We start from the raw sequence: 6,836 nt of genomic DNA on the forward strand, positions 1-6,836 counted from the left end.
TTTCTCTTTGTGTGAAACAAATAAAACTCAGAGAAATCATTCCCATAGAGAGGAGGCTTTATTTATTGAACTATTTGTTTATTTAATAGGGACAGTGCATATTTATGGACATCAGTTTAAATACACAATGTAAATACTCGATAGTACAATGGCTAGTTTTCATCTATTGTACCCAGGCAGAAAACATAGAAAACATAAAAACAAAGTAACATACATACAACACCCTCATATTTAATCTGAGGGTCAAGACAAACACTAACAACAACAGACAAGACAAGATGCAACAGGACATGTGAGTGACACACATAATGAAGTGTGTGATGCAGTTAAAAGTGAGTGCAGCTTTGATTTTCCCTGAGCCACAATTTTAAATGAGTCTTAAAGTTCATAAACGTGGGACGGTCCCGTATTATGAGGGGCAGGCAATTTGCATCGTCAGCTGATCCTCCAGTGAACTGAGAAGCTTTATAGTCCTGTGAGTTCAACACTGCAGGACTCAGATCTGTCAGTCAACACAGCAGAGACCACAACCACCATGACTCTCATCACCATCCTCATCTGGACGCTGGCCTGCTGCTGGTTTACAGGTTCGTTGGCTCGGCAACATCTCAAACACGACGCCTCGCCTTTTCTCTCCTTTCCTTCTGCTGATGAATGAATGATTTGTTTTGTCCTGCAGGATGCAGCGGTCAGGTGACTGTGACTCAGCCTCCAGTAGTGACATCTACTCCAGGATCCACTGTCGCTCTCACCTGTAAGACTAGTCAGCCTGTTTACAGTGGTAGTTATGTGCATTTGTCCTGGTATCAACAGAAATCTGGACAGCCTCCAAAGCTCCTGATATATTACGTTAGCACACGTCAATCAGGAACACCATCTCGGTTTAGTGGCAGTGGAAGCAGCTCTGACTTCACTTTGACCATCAGTGGAGTTCAGGCTGAAGATGCAGCAGTTTATTACTGTCAGAGTTACCACGAGATAAACGGTGGGGATGTGTTCACACAGTGATTTGTCGTCGTACAAAAACCTCCTTCAGTGTGACTGAAGTGAGAACGGCCTGCTGCAGGTGCAGAGGGTTGTTGAAGAGACGGTGATGAGAATAACTGGTCCAGTGAACACAACACCAAGCAGAGTCACCAAGCAGAACCACAATGACTCTAAATAAAACTGAAACAGACTCACAGACGCTCTTCCACATGCAGTTTTAAACTCATATTCTTATCAGTTCATTCAGTCTCTTTGAGAGTGAGCTGGGGAGGTTAAAATCTTGTTGCACTATAGCCGCTGATAAAGTCCTCAACAGTGTCTCTACTGATAGCTGCACAAAACGATGGAATATAACAACAGTACACAGAAAAAAAGAACATTTGTAGCTAAATGATTTAAATCTCTAAATGTAGTTCATATTAAATATCTCAAACTAATAAGAAAGCTTGTGTACTATCAGGTGTAATATCAGATATGATGCTGAGATGATCAACAAGACATTTTTCATAATGAACATGACCTAAAAGAAACACAGAGACACTGACTTCTTATAATCCACAGTTTTATTTTAGGATGGTATAACCTTTTTGATGTATGAATAATTTAAAATGTATATTTCTTAAAGTAATGAACATAAAGAAGATTATGGAAAATATCAGTAACTCTATAATTTAGTATATTTTTGAACATGAAGTCATTTTGATGTCATGCTGCTTGTCTGGTCTTTGGCCTTGAGACAGGAAGGCTTTATTTATTTTATTTATTTATTTATTTCAGGCATGTCAGTTAAATCATCATCATCACACTTTGTTCAAATAATACAATACACATGGCCGGAAGGGAAAGCGGGAGAAGCCAAGCTTCTTAATCATAATCATAATCATATTATCTTATCTTTAGCATTTTCCATTTGACATAACATTTTCTTTTACTTGTGACATTTGACATAACATGTTACAGCAGTAGGTGGTCCAGAGAGCTGTACTCCCTGCTACGTACAACTGACATCGTACCATACAAGCTTCTCAGGTTCAACTTATTGTTTGGGTACAGAATGTTCATTAGTTATTCTCCCATCCCGACACAACACCATGTCTGCTGATTCGTGCCTCAGACCTTTTTCAACTCTCATGCAATAATCTGTACCGGTCAAGTGTTGAATATACATACTTCTTCTTAAAGCCACTTAGTGTTGCTGATTTTTTGACTTCTTCTTCTAACACATTCCATTGTCTAACACCTGTGACCGATAAGGAGAAGGATTTTAACGTAGTTCGTACCTTCCTTTGCCTGAAAATCATGTTCCCTCTAAGATTGTGTCTCTCTCTGTCTAGGAACAGTATTTGCAGGTTCTGGGGGAGAGTTCTGTTAGAAACTTGGTACATCATTTGTGCAGTGCGATAGTTTATTAAGTCATATAGTTTGAGTATTCTTGATTCGATAAATAACTGATTTGTGTGTGCCCTGTAGTTGGCGTAGTGTAAGATTCTCAAGGCTCTTTTTTGGAGAATTAACAAGGGCTGTGTGGAGCCTTTATATGTGTGTCCCCACACCTCTGCACAGTATTGCAGGTGCCGAGAGACTAGTGCGCAGTATAACAGATGAAGTGCTTTTTGATTTAGTATTTTTTGTACTTTCCAAAGTATGGACACACTCCTGGCCAACTTCCTTTTTAATTGTGTTATGTGTGGCTTCCAACTTAACATGTCATCGATAATCACTCCCAGAACCTTATTCTCACGGACCCTCTCAATATTAACTCTGTTTACTTGAATGTTGGGACTGTTGTTGCAGCCTCTTTTCCCATATAGCATGTATTTAGTTTTTCCAAGATTTAGTGATCATTTATTTTTATGAAACCACACTTGAAGTTTGGCCATTTCCTGATTTACTGTTTCCACAAGTTGGTTCAAGTCACTCCCCGAACAGAAAATATTTGTGTCATCCGCGAATACTATTAATTGTTTGACACTTTGTATATATCATTTATGTATAGTATAAACAGCTTTGGACTCAGAACTGACCCCTGTGGGACAAAAGTCAAAGTCTAAAAGTCTAAGTCCCATCTGAAGTTTTCTCTCTCAGCATCGATTGTCACGCTCCGGGTTTGTTTAGAGGTCAACTTGTCTTTGTCAACATTTTTCTAGGTTTTCATTTTCGTTTCCCTAACTCTTGGCTTCTCTCGTGTCCTGTCAAGTGTCCGCCTGTGTGATTGCTTGTCCCGCCCTCATGTGTCTCACCTGTGTCCAGGTGTCCCCCCTCGTCTACTTCAGCTGTGTGTTTCTCCGTCCTCCTGAGCCAGATGGTCTTTGGCCTCGTGGGAGAGATGCAGCTTTCCTTCCTCTCGGACGTTTGTGCCGTTATCTTCACCGACTGCCTTCCTGTGTACCGAACCTGAACTGGTTTATTGAACACTGAGCCTCGGCACTGCAACCTTGTCTGTCTGCATGTGTGGGTCCTGTCTTCTCTGTCTGATGGATGGAGGTGAAGTTTCTGCAGAATCCTCCCTCAGTTTCACATCTCTGTATTATTGTATTGTAATGTAGAAATATGAATTTTTATAAGATGAATCCAAAGCTTTAATTTTCTGCAGAGAGTAGAACCAGTTGATATGAAACCATTTCATTCTTTACTTCTCTTAATAAAATGAAACACCAAACACTTCATCATGTAATTCATAAGTGAAAGCTTTATTATTATAAAAAGACAGTTATTAAACGCACACATCTACTTGCTGAGCTACACACATTACTCTCTAGCTACTTTACAGCAGTCACACAAGGCTTTATAGTTTCCTCTACAAACGTTGTCCTCAGATTGTTCAGAGCAGCAGGTGTGTTCCTCCTGCTCCCCCCATGCAGAGCTCCTGTCCTGGCCTCCATCCAGACCCTCTAGGCCTTACACTGGCTCCTGTGGAGGGACTGCATCTGGTTGTGGTTGTGATGGAGGACCTTGCAGGAGTACAGCTCTCCTGCCATCCAGCGCTCCTGGCTCAGGCTCAGGGTGCTGCTGCTGCTGTAGAGTCCGCTCTTCTCCTCCTCTGAGCTGCTCAGGACCCCCTCCGTCACCTCGGTGCCGTCCACCTCCCAGCTCACCACGGCTCCCTGAGGAGAGTAGCCGGTCAGCAGGCAGGCCAGCGTGGCCGAGCCCCCAGAGAGCTGCTCAGAGGAGGGGGGAAGCAGGGAGACTGAGGGCCGGATCATGGAGCCAGCTGGAGGGGAGAGCAGAGACACACGAGGAGCAGATTAACTTCCACTGTAGGAAAGACAGCTGAACATGACAGAGGTGACGTTACTGAGGGTTAGCTGTGTGCATGATGCTGTGGTCACACAGAGACATGGGATGGAGGGAGGATTTAACAAATACAACGCTGACTGGAGTTCTGTCATTTACAGGAACCAATCTTCTCCTGCGGCTCTCCTCATTAAATCATTATAGAATCATATACAATGTGACTGAGGAGTCATTGGAATAGAAAAGTTTCATTAATCATCTGTAAACTGTAAGCAGTGAAAGACTTTGACATCTGTCTGTTTCACTTCCTTTTCATCACTTTGAACTAACGAACCGTGAACACAAACTGCAGCAACACTGAATGTACAATAAACCCTCTTATTTGTTTGATCAACATTAGATTTTATAACGTACAGCTAACACACTAACAGATGTTTCAACGTTACAAAATAAAATACTGCATCTACTTCACCAAAACATAATCTATAATAGGAAAATAATATGCAGTGTTTTCCTAAACTCCAATATCAGCCTAGATTAATGAATAATAAATATCCAAAAAGTATAAATGATCCAAAATAATGAATTGGTTCATCACATTTACTTTTGACAAAGCGATTATAATATTGAACGTTGTAGAAATCATAAATCTGTGATACTTACAGTTAACGATGAGTTTGGTTCCTCCACCAAAAGTCCACCACAGTGATACAACCTCGTTAAGTGGCCGTACAAAAACCTCCTGCACTGTGAACAAGCATCTGTCCACTGAAAACAGAGTTATTTTATAGTAAGAATGCATAATTAATCATTTATTTTCATTAAGTAATGATTTATCTCCTATTCCTTCAACGTCTACATGTTGTTTTTTAACAATTTTATAGCATATTTTTAAATTTGAGAGACAAATCTATCCACTGAAAACACTTTTTCTAATAATATAGAAATAATTATATTTAATGGAATCTACAAAATCTTTCAAATTATATGGATTTAAACTTATTGTAAAAATAAAGATTGATTATATGATTTTTTTTTACTTTTTTACTCCAGACAGAGAAATGATGACAGCCTCCTCATGAGTCATATTTTCAGTCTTATTTAAGTTCATACATGGTTAAATGAACATGATGCTTATAGATAATGATGATTTACAAAGTAATTTGATGAAAAAGTGAAATATCTGATAGATTTCATTAAATCCTGTCAGTAAATGAACAGCAGACAAACGTTTCATACCAACCACAGTGAACACAAACGTATCCTTAAATCCTCAACTGCACTTTTAATGTGAGTGTTTTCCTCTGTTCCATTAAGATCCTCCATGTTGTTCATCCGAGCCGTATTCCTCCTGATTTCGTGTCCCACGTTGCCTTCAATCTGTTGAGAGCAGAGAAATCATTTCCATAGAGAGGAGGCTTTGCATCGTCAGCTGATCCTCCAGTGAACTGAGAAGCTTTATAGTCCTGTGAGTTCAACACTGCAGGACTCAGATCTGTCAGTCAACACAGCAGAGACCACAACCACCATGACTCTCATCACCATCCTCATCTGGACGCTGGCCTGCTGCTGGTTTACAGGTTCGTTGGCTCGGCAACATCTCAAACACGACGCCTCGCCTTTTCTCTCCTTTCCTTCTGCTGATGAAAGAATGATTTGTTTTGTCCTGCAGGATGCAGCGGTCAGGTGACTGTGACTCAGCCTCCAGTAGTGACATCTACTCCAGGATCCACTGTCGCTCTCACCTGTAAGACTAGTCAACCTGTTGGCACATATGATAATGGAGAAGAGGGTTTGTACTGGTATCAACAGAAATCTGGACAGCCTCCAAAGCTCCTGATATATGAAGTTAGCACACGTCAATCAGGAACACCATCTCGGTTTAGTGGCAGTGGAAGCAGCTCTGACTTCACTTTGACCATCAGTGGAGTTCAGGCTGAAGATGCAGCAGTTTATTACTGTCTGAGCGACCATGAGATAAATGATGCTTGGGTGTTCACACAGTGATTTAGAGCCGTACAAAAACCTCCTTCAGTGTGACTGAAGTGAGAACGGCCTGCTGCAGGTGCAGAGGGTTGTTGAAGAGACGGTGGTGAGAATAACTGGTCCAGTGAACACAACACCAAGCAGAGTCACCAAGCAGAACCACAATGACTCTAAATAAAACTGAAACAGACTCACAGACGCTCTTCCACATGCAGTTTTAAACTCATATTCTTATCAGTTCATTCAGTCTCTTTGAGAGTGAGCTGGTCAGGTTAAATTCTTCTCAGACTTTTACAATAAGTTATTAGTTATAATTTAAAAATCCAATTAATTTCATCCTCAAAATATAATGTTTTCTCTTCAAATAAACATACGACCATTAGCTTTCATTACCTTCAGGGAGTAGTACTAGTAGTTATAAAACCACTACATTCCATAGTCCTATTTGTAACCGTGATAACCTAATCTTTGTAAGTAACAGTTGCTCTAGGTTCGGGAGGAGCTAAGTGACACATTGACCACACATGGAAGCACCAGACAAGATAAGTGATAGGCAATAACCTTTACTAAAACATATGAAATGTATTGAAAACTGAAAATAAAATAGTTCCCCTTTTCAACCAGTTATC

The 6,836-nt window shown here is 40.5% G+C and overlaps 1 pseudogene across 4 annotated transcripts; it reads right to left on the minus strand.

The window, feature by feature from the left end:
* Positions 1-3,674: 3,674 nt before the first annotated feature.
* Positions 3,675-5,613, minus strand: LOC311015634 (Ig kappa chain C region, B allele pseudogene; annotated as a pseudogene). 4 transcript variants are annotated; one of them, XR_014599269.1, is made up of 3 exons: positions 5,461-5,613; positions 4,885-4,989; positions 3,675-4,198 (listed from the first exon to the last, which is right to left on the minus strand). The product of XR_014599269.1 is annotated as an Ig kappa chain C region, B allele pseudogene (transcript). The 4 variants fall into 4 exon arrangements; XR_014599271.1 differs by having other exon boundaries at positions 5,465-5,596; XR_014599270.1 differs by lacking the exon at positions 4,885-4,989 and having other exon boundaries at positions 5,461-5,597.
* Positions 5,614-6,836: the final 1,223 nt, after the last annotated feature.

The sequence above is a fragment of the Eutrigla gurnardus genome (assembly GCF_963514095.1).
Source record: "Eutrigla gurnardus genome assembly, chromosome: 7".
NCBI lineage: Eukaryota > Metazoa > Chordata > Actinopteri > Perciformes > Triglidae > Eutrigla > Eutrigla gurnardus.